Consider the following 15,766-nt stretch of genomic DNA (forward strand, 5'->3'; position numbering starts at 1 on the left):
CCACCCCTTTCATCATCTCTCCTGCCTGTCCCCGGAACTCGGAGGCAGATGCAGCCACCTCAGACCAGTTTTTCTCAGCCGCGGCTGCTCGGCGGCCAGCGGTGGTGACGGCTCGGCCACGGCCGCAGCGCCTGTGCAGCTCGGCCAGACACTGCTGCCCACCTGGCACTTCACTGGGGCTGGCGTTAGGGCAGCCCAGTTCATGTTTGCCCCCATTTTGACGCTCCTGGTGCAATTCTCTGGGTGTCCCTGCTCAGCTGGTCCACCTCGGTGGTTTCATGTTGCTTCTCTGGTGATGGTGATCACCCTTTCCTGGGGTATCAGCCCAGAGCTGTGCACTCCAAAAGGGAATCCACAGGGAATTAAGCCCTTAAGAAGATAAATTAATCTATAAATCCCATTTCTTTTACGGGTAAGCCCAGATTTCATAGCCAAACGGCTTGAGGGAACGCTTCCCACCACGCCCTTCCCAAAAAGCAGAGCAGAAGGCATCCCTCCCCTTTCCCATCTCCTTTTAAATTGTTCAGACATGTTCAATCCATTCCTCAGCTTGAGAGGTTCTTTGTCTTCCCTCCCAAGATCTCAGGCTAGCAGTGGTGTGGAGCTCTGGAACAGTCCCATGAGGCAAAGGACCTACTTTTTTTTCAAGATGTAGCTTGAGAAATTCAAGTTGAGGATTAGGTGATAGAAGTTTTTTGGCATTGTCTGGGTTTTTATGATGAATGTGAGGTTTGTCCCCTGCAGGGCCTGGAATGTCTGTATTATTTTTTTTTTCTTTTCTCCTTTCTTTTAAGCAGAAGACGTTGGCCAACAAAACATGAATCTTAGTCAAGCCATGTGACTGCTTCTGATGATACCGAGAAGAGTGAGATTTCTTCATTATAGTCAGTGTCCCGTTCTGCCACCTCTTCTTTTAACTCTGTATCAAGCCTGCAGCTGTTTCAGATGCATCTCACCTACCAAGAAGTTTATACTCCTGGGTAAATTTTGGGGTCAGGACAGGGTTTTCCTCAAGTAAGACACATGGGGTTTCTGGGTTGCTTTTTAAAGAAATAAACTTCTGTAGGTTGAAGAACAGTCCCCTTCCCAGAGCCTAGGGCCTTTTGTCTTCCAAATCCCCTGCCAGTAAAGGATCCCAAAGAATTTGCAGCATAGAGGCTGCGTATGTTTATCAGCGGAGGCAATTGATCTTTCATACTGACTTAAGATGTTGGTGGTATTTCATGGGAGGGCAGGTCAGTGAGACTGGTTTAGGTATGTACAACAGTATAAAAGAACAGAAAATCAGCAATTCATAAATAAATCACTGCTAAACAAACCCATGGCTTCAGAAGCATTTGAAAAAAAAGGAAAATGGTAAAACAGTACCATTGAAAACAGGAGAAGGAGCTGGATGGAAAGAACAGTAATGAATGAACTCAGAAAGAGGAAAGTGCTCTCCTTCCGCACAAACCTCGGCAGGCTGTGGTGGGAAGGCCTGCATCGCCTAGTCACTGAGATAGGTGCTGGCAAGTGATTCAGCTCCCAGAAGATGACTCATGCCGCACAGTTTGCAGCACAGGAGGCTGAAGTTAGTCCACAGCCTCTTAAAGTGATGATGTATTATTGCCTTTCCTGCCCTTCCTGTGCTGCACCGTGTTATCGTTGCCCAACCTGTGGGACCTCCCCATGGCTGTCCACCAGCATTGCCCAGTGCTGCCCTGCTTCCCTGGCGGTTGTTGCTTTGACCCACCACGTGTCAATGCTACTGTCCCGTACGATCCTGTGCCCCTGCTCTTCACTGCCATCCCTAACCCCTCCTGCCACCCCTTGTAATGCCACATCACCACGCCAGCTGTGCCTGCTGGGGCAACGCTGCAGTTCCCTCTTCTCACTCCTCCTCTCACTGTGATGTCCCAAGGCTCAGGGTCATCATCCTGCTTTCCCACCTGCTGTCTTCAGCACTGCTGACACCCTGTCCTCTACCTCTTCTTGGTTTTGAACCACTTTCCATTCTGCTTTGGCAGCCTTTGTTGTCTTGACCTGTTGCCCAGCATCAATGGCCTATACCAACACCCACCACAGCTGTGTTATTCTCCCTGTCCAAAAGTGACACCCGTGTTATATTTTCATCTTTATCACCTGAGTTTACTCTCTGTCACCCTCTGCCATCCTTCCTAACCAGGCATGCTCATGAAAAGTGGGGTGGACACCTTTCCTGTGGGATACAGAAGCCATTGTTCAGTGGGATAAGGGCAGTCACAAAAAGCATCTATCAACAAAAGCTGAAGTTGCCTGCAGCGGGAAAAGTAAAGAAGGGTATAAACTTTTGCATATTGTGTGTAGAAAGACCGTAAGTCAGGTCAAACAAAGCTCTGAGGAAAGACTAGCAAAAGGAATCCAAACTCACATTTGAACTTTCTGGAAACATGTCAGGAACCTGGCAGTGGTTCTGAAGGACGATCCGTGGGGGGGCTGTGTGAGGACCCCACGGGGGAGGTAAGGCCACTGCAGACATCTCTGCACCTGTGTGAAGTGCTGAGTGGCGAGACCAAGGTGCAGAACCCATTCTTCAGCGGGGTGGGGTGCGCCAGCTGGAGCAGCGGTGGAAAAGGCTGATCACACTGACAAAGCGAGCAGTAGCAGCTTGCTGGGAGCAGTGGCTTTTGTCCAAGAGTCTTAAAGGAACTGAAGAAAAAAATAGCTGAGCTGCTCCAAGCAGTGTGTAACCCGCGCTTACCACCGCCGTGGCACCTGAGGAGGGGGAAGTGATGAATGTGATGCCAGTTTGTAAAGACTCTGCGTGGGCTCAAGGGGGGAGTAGACAGCTTAATGGAAAATAAACCTGCACAGGGCGAGTAACCCACAGAAACCACATCCCATCAGGAAGCCCCTGACCTGGAAGTGTTTGAAGGCGGGAGGAGTGTTAATGAGAAGTTGGACATGTTTGCCTTGTTCATCCTGAGCTCTCCCTGAGAAGGGGAGAGGAGGAGGCTGGAGGAGGAGAAGCCAGGGGGAAATCAAATGCTTGTGGTGAGGAATGAGTGAAGAGGGGAGAGGATAAGGTAAAAACATAACCCAGAAACTTAAGAGGGGTCACAGAGCACAGCATCTGCAGCAGTACCCACTGCTTCCTGAAGGCATCTGAGGGTACCAGGTGGTGGATGATGCCCTGTGATCCTCTGCATAGAGCAGCTGCACGAGGGAATAGAAACAGGCTGTGCGATCACCAGGAAGACCCCTGCAGTCAAACATCCTCCTCCCAGAGCTGCAGGGGGACACTTTGGTCAGGGGAAGGTGCGGTGCTGCAAGAGATTCTGGGACTTGTGTGGGCTTCAGACGAAGATTGCATGAATAAAAAGACGAGAGGTAAGTACAGCTGGAATCTACGAGGGTCTGGAGGAACTAGAGGGTGGCCTGACTTTGGCACACCATGATGCTTATATCCCCAGCAGGCTGTGAAACCCATCCTGTCAAGTGCCAGCCTGAGGGAGGTGTGTGTCGTGCCACCTCCCGAGGATCCGCAGGCGCCTGGATGAGAGTGCCTGGAGCATCGGAGCCAGCTGGGACCTGCAGAGTGGCTGGCTCCTGCTGTAGGACCTACCGGGTGTTGTGGTCCAGGCACTCTGGCCCAGCTGGTGGCGAGGGGCCAGCAGCAGTGACAGAGGGCTGTGTCTGTGCCAGCACCAGACATTGCATCTACCTGGGGATGTAGGTGGGGATGGGCTTCATTCCTCTGCTGCCTCTCCTCACCAGGAACTGCTGGCAAGTCCTGCTGCTCCTGGAGGCTGGAATCAGTCCTCTCTGCTCCAGATGGGCTTTTTGAGCAGCTCAGTTAATTTTTCATTCCGAGAGGGCATCTGCCATTTTTCAGCATCTGCTCATCACTCATTGAAGGAGATGCATGGGAGCCACCCATTCTGTGTGCTGGGAGAAGCTGAATTTTCAGCTGCCCAGGGAGAATGAGTGTGTTTTGGTACTGGGCAGGAGCTGGACTGACTTAGTGTGACACATTGTGCTCTGGAGGGGAGTGTGCATCCCATGCTTTGTCGGGGACAGAAGTTAGGGGTGGCTGTAATAGAGCTGGAGGCTTTGGGAACAGAGAAGCCCCATCCTTTTCCCTTTTCTCTTTCTTCTTTATCTCTTCCCTTTTTCTTTATTTTCTCCTTTCCCTTTTCTTCTTTCTCCTTTCTGTTTGGTTGTTTTTGGTTTGGTTTGGTTCTTTTCTTTTTGAGAGGGAGAGAATGCAGAATGTTACAGGAGCTTCACTACCCGCTGTAGCTTAGCATTGCTCATGTCAGTGAAGTCCAGAGGAAGAACAGGTCGGAGGGAGCGATCAGTGCAGCAGATTGCTGTTACCGAGACAAGCAGACGTGCAGCACTAGTGAAGACGTGGCTTTGCTCAGCATTTCATACCCTGTTAACAGTGAGCAGCCCGGGGGCAGCGTTCCTGCCAGCACTGCTAGGGAGCAAAAGCAGTCATTGTATAGCTGAGATGACACTCCCTACAAAAGGAGGTATCCAGCTGTTGGGAAGAGCTTCCTGAGGTCTGTGGGCTTCCAAGAAGCCACAGCCACGTGGGAGTCACCGTTCTGTGTGTACACCTGGAGCACCTGCTGCTTGCTGTGCCCATCCAGCAGGGCTGTGATGGCAAACTCTTGAGACGGAGCTCGCTGCTTCAGGCTTCTGTTCTGGAGGAAGTGTATGGCCAGAGAGCACGATGCTGGCCTCGACGCTTTATCCTGGCCCACCCCTGCCAAGTGGGTCGCCGTGATTCCCTGCAGTTCATTGACCAAGACAGGGGAGATGTGGGAGGGTTCGGTATTACGTCTGTGGGCAGTGTGGGAATTTCTGTCGCATGCTCGGCTTGAGCAGTTTACTGTCTGTCGCTGCCCGGCGGGCTAAGGGAGGGGGCTTTTAGCTGTGAATGGTCCCTGTGCATCGGCACTTCACAAGGAGTCCGCAAGAGGCTGAGGGTGGCAGGTGGGATCTGAAGCTTCTCAGCCTGAGTGGACGGTACCAAGGTGGGAACAAGCTTTATAAAGGACCACGTCCCCTGCTGCGGGGAGCTGCATCGCTGTATGCTGCCAGGTGCAGGAGAAGGACCTTTCCTGGTCCGGTCTGTGATGAACTTGGCAATTAGATGCAAGGGTGAGCACAGCTCTCAGGACTTCTGACATTTTCAGAGATGTCATTCTCAAATGTTTCAAGAGTGCCACCTCTACGGTTTAAAAAGCAATCTGTGCTAAGCCTGTCCGCACTGCGGTGGCTTGCAACGGGGCCACTTACACTGAATTCCAATGGCCTGTAGGCAGCAGCTGCACGGCTGGAGAGGGCTTCACTCAGCCCACACTGACCTTCAGGGTCGATCGAGGGTAGCCTCTCATCGCTGTCTGCCACGTTCCAGAGAAGGGCTTTGGCTGAGCGAGGTGCCTGCGCGGGAGGAGCAAGTCCACAGCTGCTTTGGAAGTGCTGCAGAATGTGCAGTTATGGTACCCTGTGAGGCTGAAGCCAACAGGGTTTATCTAAATACTTTACTTTGAGTTAATGCACGTTCTCTTTGAGGCACCTATCAGCCGAGCTTCAGCTATGTTCACAGAGTGCATCTAAGCCAATGCAGCCGGACTGCTGGATCTATTTTTTCAGCTTAAATTGAATGTGCAGAGGCATAATCCAACAAGGGGAACCTGTGTGGGAAAGATAGTCTTGAGCTTGGCTTTGTTTGCCAAGTGGCTGCTCTCAGTGCCACCTCAGGGGTCTTGGCTCGCCCACATTCACGATGCAATGCGGCCCCAGCCCCCAGGTAACCTTCTGTTGGCTGAAGGGCAGAGAACTTAACCTTTCATCTTGATAAAATAACCTTGCATCTTGATAAAATCCGTTTTGAATGTTATGTCTTATATCAACTGCTTCTCCTAAAGGACTTGTTTAAGCCATGAATATTTATTTCTGTGGACATAGCATACCTATAGCGGGCTGGTCTGCCTAGCAGCTGATCAGGTGATGACCAGATTCCTGCTTCTCAATTCACGTGGCCAGGCACCGATGCCATGTGGCACTTGGCCACGGCACATTTGACCTTGGAAGGCAGCATGGCTGTCTCCCAGGGGCGCAGAACATGTAATATTATTTATCCGCGTCTTTCTAATGCAATCAAGTTTATCTTTGATGACCTTTTAGCCTCTTTGTAGTAAGTGTCTTATGTTTAAAATCTAAGGAACACTGTTGTTAAACACAAGGTCACTTTGTTTATCGGTATTACCTTTTCTGCTTTAGGATGTATGTTTTACTCATTTTTGTGGTTTAAATTCACCTTGAGACCTTCAGGGACGCAGTAATCAGGGACCCCCGTAGCAGCTCTAGTGGGGAGCATCGGAGAGCAGGCAATCAAACAGAATGAAGTGCCACGGTGTATTTCTCCTTACAAGGAACGCGGTCACCCCTGGTGTGTTTCTTCCATCTCTCCGTTATTTTTCTTTCCTTTATGTCGGTTTATGGGCCAAAAAGGCAGACAAACCACCAGCTCCCACTTTGGGTGTTACACAGGCCTTGGAGTGTCACCCAGGGTCTCTTTCGACTGATGCCACTAACCTTCCTTTTAATTTATTATTAAAGAACAGCTTGAAAAAAATAGCCTGGCCTTTACTTGAAGACCTTGAGAGACAGTCTACCACTTTCACTGACAGATGGCTAGGACAACCATCCCGCTGGTGAGTGTGTTACGCCTTATTCGACCCTGAACGCGCCTATATACGACCTGCAGCTGCTGACTCTCGCCGTGCCTTTCTGCACAGGTTACGGTGCCCCCCGTACTCTGTATTTTCTGGGGTGTGGCTGAGAGGTACCTGGCCAGTAATGCCTCGGGGTGCCCCTGTAAGGTGTTTTTCTGACCTTCTGAATTGGTCCCGGCATTTTGCTCTGGACCACCTCCAAGCTTTCAAGAAAATACCCCCCCGGTGTGGGTGCCTGCGCTGCTGATGGGCATTGCAGCTTCAGGCTTTGCTGGGCTTCCAGCTCAGAGCTGGCAATCACAGGTGACAGTGACTTCTCCAGTGGTGGCCAGTGAAGTTCCTGCTCTCGGCAGCTTGTCCTGGCTGCCCAGGAGGCAGCTGTCACAGACCGATAGTTCCCGGGGGTGCCTGAAGCCAGCAGGCAGTACCGAAACCTTCCGTGAGTCCTGCTCTGCAGCACCAACCTCCTCCTGCCCTGGCACCCAGGGTCCCTTGGAGCTCCTGTCCCTGGGTCCCAGCTGGTTCCGCTGCGTGGGGCTGAGCCCACCCGCACGGCGGCCGTGGGGTCACACCGCAGGCTCGGCTGCCCGGCTCGCTGCGGGACGTGCGCGGGCAGGAGCGGCCCCTGGGACTGGCTATTGACCCGTAACGCCTCAGAAATGAAGAGGAAATGGTACAGGCCCGAAGTGCCTCCCCCGGCAGCTGCGCCCTGCCCCTGGTCACTCTTCGGTGTTCCCACAGGTCGGGCAACCTGGTGGGGCTTGGGGGCCAGCAGCCCTGCAGCGGCGCGGTGGCCCTGCCTGAGGGGGCTCCGCGGCCTTGGCCAGCGCCTTGTCCTGGCCGGGCGCATCCAGCTGGCCGGGGCTGGTGCTGGCCTGAGGGGCTCCCTCCGCTTCAGCCACTGGTCTCGCCCTCTGCAAGTTTTGCCGACAGCATTTCTTACAGCTGTGTCTCCTGACGCCTCTATTGCACGGCACGGCTCTGGCAGAGGCCCAACTTTCAGCAGTGATCGCTGCTTCGTGTTGGAGAAGGAACGTTTGCCATTTGTCTGTCTTCTAGTAATTAATCCATACAATGCGAATGACGATGTATACACACATGACTATTTTTCCTTCAGAATTTACAGATTTCTTGGTTTGTTAAATCTCCACCTGTGCTTTTATCAGCAGAATGTATTATTTCGTCAAAGAATGAGGTCAGGTTTGTTTCTCACATTTTTTTCTTTTGAAACATACTAAATAATTAACATTGTTTTCGTTGTTGACACTTTTGTTCGCTAACTTGTAAAAACTTCACACTCTCTTACCTTACTGATTATTCCTACGGAGCCGTCTAACAGTCACTGGTGTCTCTCACCTTCTCCCTGTGAACACCGGCACAAGGTGCTCTTCCCAGGCCTTGGGAATTCTCTCGGATGCCAGGATGTCTAAACACCTAACTCCATCAGGCCAGGTGCCTCCTCAGCCAAATCTTTTATCATTCTGAGATGAAAATTTTCTTGGCTACTGATCTGAAAATACTTACGCTTAAGAGATGCTGTTAAAACCCTCCTTAGTCCACAAACAGATTAGGAAGTTGTTTGCCATCCTCACATAGTATGAATACACAATTCTGTTTCTTTCTGTATACAACTATCTTCTCTGTATCAAAAAGCCTCCATCAAAGTTCTTCTCTGTCAAGAGTTTTACCTCTATCTACCCAGGAGGAGACTAGGCCATTGCCACCATTTCTTGGGTTTCAAGGTATTTTGAAAAAACTCCTTCAAAGGGCTGCCAGCACTTGCAGCAATCCAGTTTTTCCAGACAGATTATTTTGAATGCTCCTTATCACCTTGTATGCTTCATAAACTCTCAGTTTTATTGTATGCCATATACCTCCTTTACATCCACGCCTGCCTTCTGCTCCCCACCCCCGTTGGTTATATACATGATTTTTAGTTGTTGTTTTCAAACTCCCTGTTAGGCAGGAAAACCTTTTATCGGTGCCTTTTTCACAACTACAGAGCCACAGATCTTCTCCATCTTGTAAACTCGCAGCAGTGAAATTTCCACTAAAAATTTTATTGTAGCTTTCTCCTGGAGAGCCATATTTTTCTGATTTGTGATCAGTTTAACCCACGACTTTCTTTGTTTGAGGTTCCACCATTTTGAGGTATCACTTTTGCCTACATATTTGCCCAACTTCACAGTTAAAACACATATGTACATGAAGATCTTACATACACACCTGCCTCAGAGGCATTAACCAAATGTACCTGTATACACCTACAGATACATACATGTGTAAGTGTAGTATTCCTACTTACAACACGTCCACCTACAGACATCTATCCGTATACGCTCATACGTGTCTAACACAAGCACTCTTCTATACACATTTAGTTTTCCCTGAAACGGGAGAAGAGGCATTTCTGAAAACGTGTGCTGTTGCCTGTAGTGCAGCATCCCAGCAAAGAGCTGGGGCCATTGCTGCCCTGCCAAGACGCAGCTGTCCTTCCCCGTGCACCCACCTCTGAACGGTCACCCAGCCCCCTGGACAGCCCTGCCCCTCCCCCCCCCCCCCCCCGACCAACAGCTCTGTTGGCATTTGGGGAGGGCTGACTCTCCTGAGCAGGGTGGCAAGAGGTGGGAGACTGCAGGTGGGTAGCACAAGGGTTTCTTCTGTTCTGAAGCCCTTAGAAGTTGCTCAGGCTTTGGTTTAGCTGAAAAGGAGAGAGGGGGGAAAAAAAAGAAGGTGCAGAAAGACCAAGGAGGTGCAAAACATCATCTCCTGCTGCCTTCCTCCAGAAATGAACCTCCAAGTCATCTGCTCCCCACCGCTCCATCCGGGATGCTGGGACATCCTGACGCCCATCACTCCTGAGCAGGGGTGCTGGACAGACGGTGATGCTCCTGGCTGCATCTCACCACAGGGGAGGTGGCTCCGCGCTTCCCTACCTGCTCTTCTCCTGAGCCCAGTGAAGAGCACAACGATGGAAATGACGGCAGCAACGCAGCCCCCTGCCAGTCCTGACCCCGTGTGCTCTGCAGGGGAAGAGGAGGGTGGGTGATGTTAGGCTGGCCGGGGCAGCTGTGTGAATTGTGACAGTAAAACCAGCCTCCCCAGCAACCCGCTGCCTGTCGGGCACAAAATGGGACACGACACGTGCGCTGAAGTCACGCAGACCCAGGGCCAGTTATACTGGCTGGACCGATGTGTTGTAACTTGTTACACTGCAGTATCGCTGGCGCTTCCCTGCTGGGTCAGGAGGAGACGCAGGAGCCGTCTCCCATCAGCAAAGACAGTGAGGACCCTGGGGAAGGATTTTGGGCTGTAGTTCTCGAGAAGCATCGGTCTCCAGCAGAACATCAAGCCCAGGTGGGTGTCCAGCTCCTGGGGACATGGCTGTTTTCTTGTGCTTGCCCAGTGGGGTCCAGCCCATGTCATACAAGCTGTTGCTCCACTTTCGGTCATAAAATCTCTTTTCCCCTGAAGGAAATGAGATACTTGCTCTCCAAAAGCTTCAGGGAGTGAAAGAAGAGCTGAGGAAGTGGAAGGGGAAGGGAAGGGGAAGATGGAGAGGATGGATGTGAGAGGACACCAGAAGGAAAGCGTGGACAAGCAGGCAGATGTGGTGTGACTCAGGTTCTGGTCCCCACGGAGGGGAGGGGAGGTGGGAGGAGGTCTGGGCAGGATGAGGAACTCGCCCCTCTGCCCCTGGCACCTACCTGGTGCCATAAGGTGGGCGCTCACAGAGATGGGCTCTTTGTGAAAGACTTGGAGGTTGAAGCTGGTTTGTTGTTGTTGTTGCTGTTGTTTTCCCTGCAAAACCTTCTTCAACTGCAGAGCAGCCGGTGGCTCTGCTGTGGCATGAGCTGCCACCACCAGCTGCCAGGTCAGCCGTGGCTTTGTGGGAAAAACATCACAGGGGAAAAAACAAGCAGTGAGTGTGGAAAGGGACGAGCTTGGATGGTATTTTAATTACTCTGTTTTTCCCTGTTTTTCAGATACACGGAGAGAAAATGGCTCCTCCTCTGCCAGTCTGTTCCTGTCTTCACAGCCCTGCTAGCCGTGCAGTAGCCCAGCTCGCCCTCGCATGCAGGCACACTGCAGGGAACCAGGAGAGCCCCCGGCCACGGCTCTTCCAGTACAACCTCTGGCACCCAGCCCGAGGCACCCCTTGTGCTGGCCAGGCACAGGTCCTTGATGCAGAGCTACCCCTTGCATCCCAATCCCATCCTCACTCACCACTTCAGTCCTGGGAAAAGCCTCACAAAGAATGTTAATTCTTCCTTCCGAACTATGCCCGGAGCTGTCAGACGTGGCCAGCCACTCTGGCCAGTGCTCCCGCTGCTTCACCAGGGTCGTATCGCACACCTACCAGCACACCCTGCGTGTCCCTGCATCCCCCTTCAGTCCGGGATGCACTTATCCCTGCTCCCCCTGCCCTACCCGTTATTTCCACGCTCTTGGAGGGGCCCACATCTTCCCGCCAGCTGACGAAGCAGAGCACGAGCATGTGTGCAACTGGTGCCCCAGGCAAGCGCAGCAGTATGTCTGCAGGGCTCCCCCCTCCCCCCTCCCCTGCCCGCTCCAGCGGAGCCCAAGCTGCCTGCGAGCCGGCTCTGCAGAGGTGCTGAGGGGGGGTCCGCAGCCTGTGCTTGGCTGTGGGGCGGGCAGTGGGTTGCTGCTTCAGGGGGGCTCCAGCAGCTGTGGCAGACCTTGTTCCGCAGGGCAGTAAGCCACTAGTAATCTGTCTCCGGAACCAAACCCCTCCAGGTCCCTGCTCCAGTGCTGCATTACTCCCGGCAGAAATCATTCCTTCCGTTCAGCCCGAGCCTGCCCAGCCTCAGCTTGTGCCACTGCCCCTGCTTCTGTTGCCCGCCGTGGCTGAGAAGGCTCTGGCTCCATTACCTCCGTAACCACCTTCCAGATATCGGTAGGAAAGTGCTGTGAGCAGCTATTACGGGATGTAAACCAGCTATCATGCAAGCAACTATGGTAGAATAACAGTCATCCCTGGTATTAAAATACTGGGCTGTTCAGGACTGGTAGAAAGGAAGATAAAAATAGTGCCTGAGCATCACATGGGTGATGCTATAGGTTGTTTAGATCAAACTCAGAAAGTTAAAAGAGGCTTTTTAGTGCTGCAGCTCAGAGTCAGCTGTGAAGCACTCAGGATCACAGCTGGATATGAAGGGAGGGAGCTAATATTAAAAGAGTAAATCCCAGTAAGAACCATGCTGCCATGGGGAAACTAACTGCAGAGTTACGGACCAGAGAATAATCTGTCATGATCACAAGGGGCCCCAGGCCTATAATTCGCAATATGACAGATGACAAATTCCTCCACAAAACCATCACTGAACCTACAAAAGATTCACTGGTTGTAAATAGTGATTAAGTCATAGAGCAAGTGGTCATCAAAAATAAATTTGGAGCGTGTGATCATAATCCTTACACCTAAATTAAGTGGGAAGCTAAATAAGAATAGGCTTGTCCTGTACATGCAGGTCTTGTTTCAAAAGAAATCAAACCCTAAGGAAATAAGTTTTTTTAAAGTGGACTGTAGTGGTAAGGACACTGGATGTGAAAGAGACTCAAGATTTCTGAGAGACGCACGGTGGCTGTGGAACCTGCACCTCAAGCGGGGAAGCAGGCATCCCTCTGTAGCACCTGGGTGAACAGCCACAAGGTGAAGAGTGAGGACAGAGATTGGCAAAGAAAATTCTTCTTCAAATGTTTTTAGATCAAATGTAACGTCAGTCTGGAAAATGGACTTTTGTAAGCAGAGAAAGTTTTTCGTATAATAGCTGAACCAGGAAGGAGAAAGTGGCTATGCAACGAGGACAAGATCAAAATAATTGTTAAAATTAAGTAAGTATAGGATAGATTTAAATAAAAAATACAAATAATAGTCTTCAACCAGGAAAATGGTAGCGGAGAGTGGAGCAGAGGAAAGGAGTGTAATGAATATGAGAGGACAGGAACTACCAGTTCTGATTTGAAATCAAAACAAACATTAATGTGATGAAATTAAGAAAACAAGCTAAAACTTGGATTTTGCTGCATTTTTTTAAACTATAATCATTTTTATTCTTAAGAAAGCGACAAGGAGTTACAGAGTTTTGCAAAATAACCAACACTGTTTCGATAAACTTCACCTTATCTGGGCTTACTTGGTTTTGAGAGTCAGAGTAATTTCTTCCCCCAACCCTGACTTAGATACGTGTCAGCAGGGGACCTACCCTTTCACCCCTCATAATTATCATCTGCCCCAGGTCGTTGTATAACAGGGCTGGGAGTCTCCAGCGCCTTCCTCAAGGAGAAGCGTTTGTCCAGCAAGTCTGTCATTGGTGGCAAATGATGAGCCCACGGGAGCGTCACAGTGTGTGACTGTGGTTCTGCCATGGCCCCTCAGCCCACGTTTCAACAACACAGTCCGCTGTGTCAATGACGGTGCGGAACAGCCTGCATCTCACCGCGTTCACCAGGCTCACCCACATCTCTTCTTTTGCCAGCAGAAACCAAACCAAATCACATCAACTCTCCATTCCCCTTACGCCTCTGCTCTCCTAAACGCTGCTCCTGCCCTCCCAGCGTCTGCAGAACTGAACTGTTCCCTCCCAAACTGTTTGCAGCTGCATCGCCTCTTCCACACCTCGGTTCCCTTCAGCTCTGTGCCCTTTTACCTGTCTCACTTGCCTCTCCTTGTGACACCAAATGCATTCCTATTCCCCCATTCCTGTTCTCTTGCCCCGAGCCTTTTTGCCCTGCTCTCACCTCTCTGATTTCCATGATGCCATCGTTTCAGTTCTTGTTCTTCCAACAAGAGGAAACGCCACAAAGCGTGCCAGCCTGGGGTGTGCGGAGCGTTGCTCGTGCCCTTCGCAAGATTTGTGGGCAACACAAATGGGACCGGAGCCACGGAGGTCCCGAGTGTGGGATCTGACTGAGTGCGACCTCAGTGCTCTGCTGGACTTGGATCCCCTTTTCCAGTTCAGACCCCTCCACAGCAGAAGACCTGTACTGGAAAACACCAAATGCTCACTTTCTTCTTACCAACCCCCTCAAGCTGCAGTTTAGGAAGGGTTTTCACTTCCTCTTGGTTACAAGCTTAAACGAGGAGCCTAAGGACGTGCTGAACCCGTGCTGAAGCCCCTTGCCTTTTAAGCCAGCACTATGCTCACCAAGACAAGCAGGGCAGGCAGACTCGGTTCCTTGCAGCTCCCCAAAGCTTCTGCCATCTCTGCTAATGAGCAGGACTGTTGGCACTGACCTGGCTTGGCACATGTGCTGATCAATGGAATCGCCCCTGCCCCCAGCCCCCAGCCCCCCACCAGCGTTCAGTGCAGGGCACGGTAAGGAGCAGCTTGAAGCCGGCATTCTTATGCTGGTGGAAGGGTGCTCCCCCCTTGCCCACAGAGCTGTCTCCCTTCCAGGGCCAGCCTAACCAGACCAGCCTGAAGATGACTGTGGGTTTCCAGCATCCATGCTGAAGGCTACTTAACCAAATGTACAGTTCACAGAAGTATATCTATATATTCACAGGGGTGAATCGCTCGCTCTCTCTACGTCTCTCCAGTGTACCCTACAGCAGTACCAGAAGGAAAATGATCCCGTCTCCCAGATGTTCTATGTGCACCCCAGCTGATCCCAGGAGAAGGTTGCGACATTCCCGTCTCTGACCCGCACGTTTGCATCCTCCCTGTAGGCTGGCTCCGGCACCCGCGGCACTGGGAAGGAGCAGGATCGGTGGCAATAAGGCCGGAACTGCAGCCAAGTGATCTCCAGGAGCAGGGAGATACAAGAACAAAATCCTCTGGCATTGACAGGAGGCCAGCAGCAGGACAGCAGTGGTGCCAGTGACACTGGCACTAAAGGTGACACGAGCCCCATTCACACTGAACATCAGCCCCGGTTTCAGGGCAGCTGAGCGGCTGAGCAGCGGGAGATGGCCCACAGGCTGAACCTTCTAACCATCTCTCACACCAGCCTTGAACGCTGCCTTACTCTGAGACCCTATTATTTAAGCCTCTTCTTTTTCCCTCTCCTCAAACTATCCACAATTTTATGGATATGTTTTTAAGTACCCAGTGCAGATACTGGCACCTGATTTTGGGACGTGCACTTGCAGCTGCCCTGGTCTGCAGCTACAGTTGGGTGCTCAGCATCTTTCAGAATCAGGTAGATGACCGGTGAAGGATAGGACCCTCATGTAGGGACTAGTCTGGGAAGTCTGGCTGTATCTTCTCACCTTGTAGAGGAATGAAGTTGCTGGGTTGATTCGCATTGCTAATATGCAGCTGTGGCCTTGCCTCGAAGAAAGTGGGTTGATGGACCTGGATGATGTGCAGCTGTAGCTCGTTCCTGCTAAGTGGTTAAATAGCCCTGAAGAGGGTGGGGGTTAGATCTGATCTCTGGAGGAGGGAGAAGTGGCACAGACAGTAGAATCTGACTGACCATAAAAGCCTTGTTGCAGCCTGATACCTTGCTTGTGCTGCAACAGTGGGTGCTCCACGTGAGGCTGACTGAGTTGGGCTCCAGCTACATCACCTCTGTCAGCTTCCCTGTGTAAAACAGAGTGACAATATCAGGCAACTTATGAGATGTTTTGAGGACAGGTGAGTTTTTATAGGCAGCTTTAAGGGATGGACAGTTTGTTGTGCAGTGGCTTAAGCCATGGGGTGAAGGATGCAAGCATGCAGCTTTAACTGCTCCTGGCCCAGCTTAGGTTCCCTGTGTCCATTTGCTTCAGTTTCTTCTGCACAGAACTGCCATGCTACTTGTGTTTTTCACAGGATACCTGCGCAGACAAGTCTATTCTCATGTGTAAAGCATCATGAGACCTTCCAGAAAGGATCTCTGGGGACAGAAAACAGAACAGCATCAAAAAAAATATGACAGTAAGTGTAACTGCTGCTACTCCTGAGATCAATCCACTGTCCCCACAACTCAGCTGATATGCTCCTGGGGGTGTGTGTCTGGAGAGGAAAAACATCCTTGTATGGTTAAAGTTCTCACAGGAACCACTTAAGCTGCAAGCACAGAGAAGGACGAGCTGCTCTTGGCACAGG

Source organism: Falco naumanni, chromosome 5 (genome assembly GCF_017639655.2).
Source record: "Falco naumanni isolate bFalNau1 chromosome 5, bFalNau1.pat, whole genome shotgun sequence".
Classification (NCBI taxonomy): domain Eukaryota; kingdom Metazoa; phylum Chordata; class Aves; order Falconiformes; family Falconidae; genus Falco; species Falco naumanni.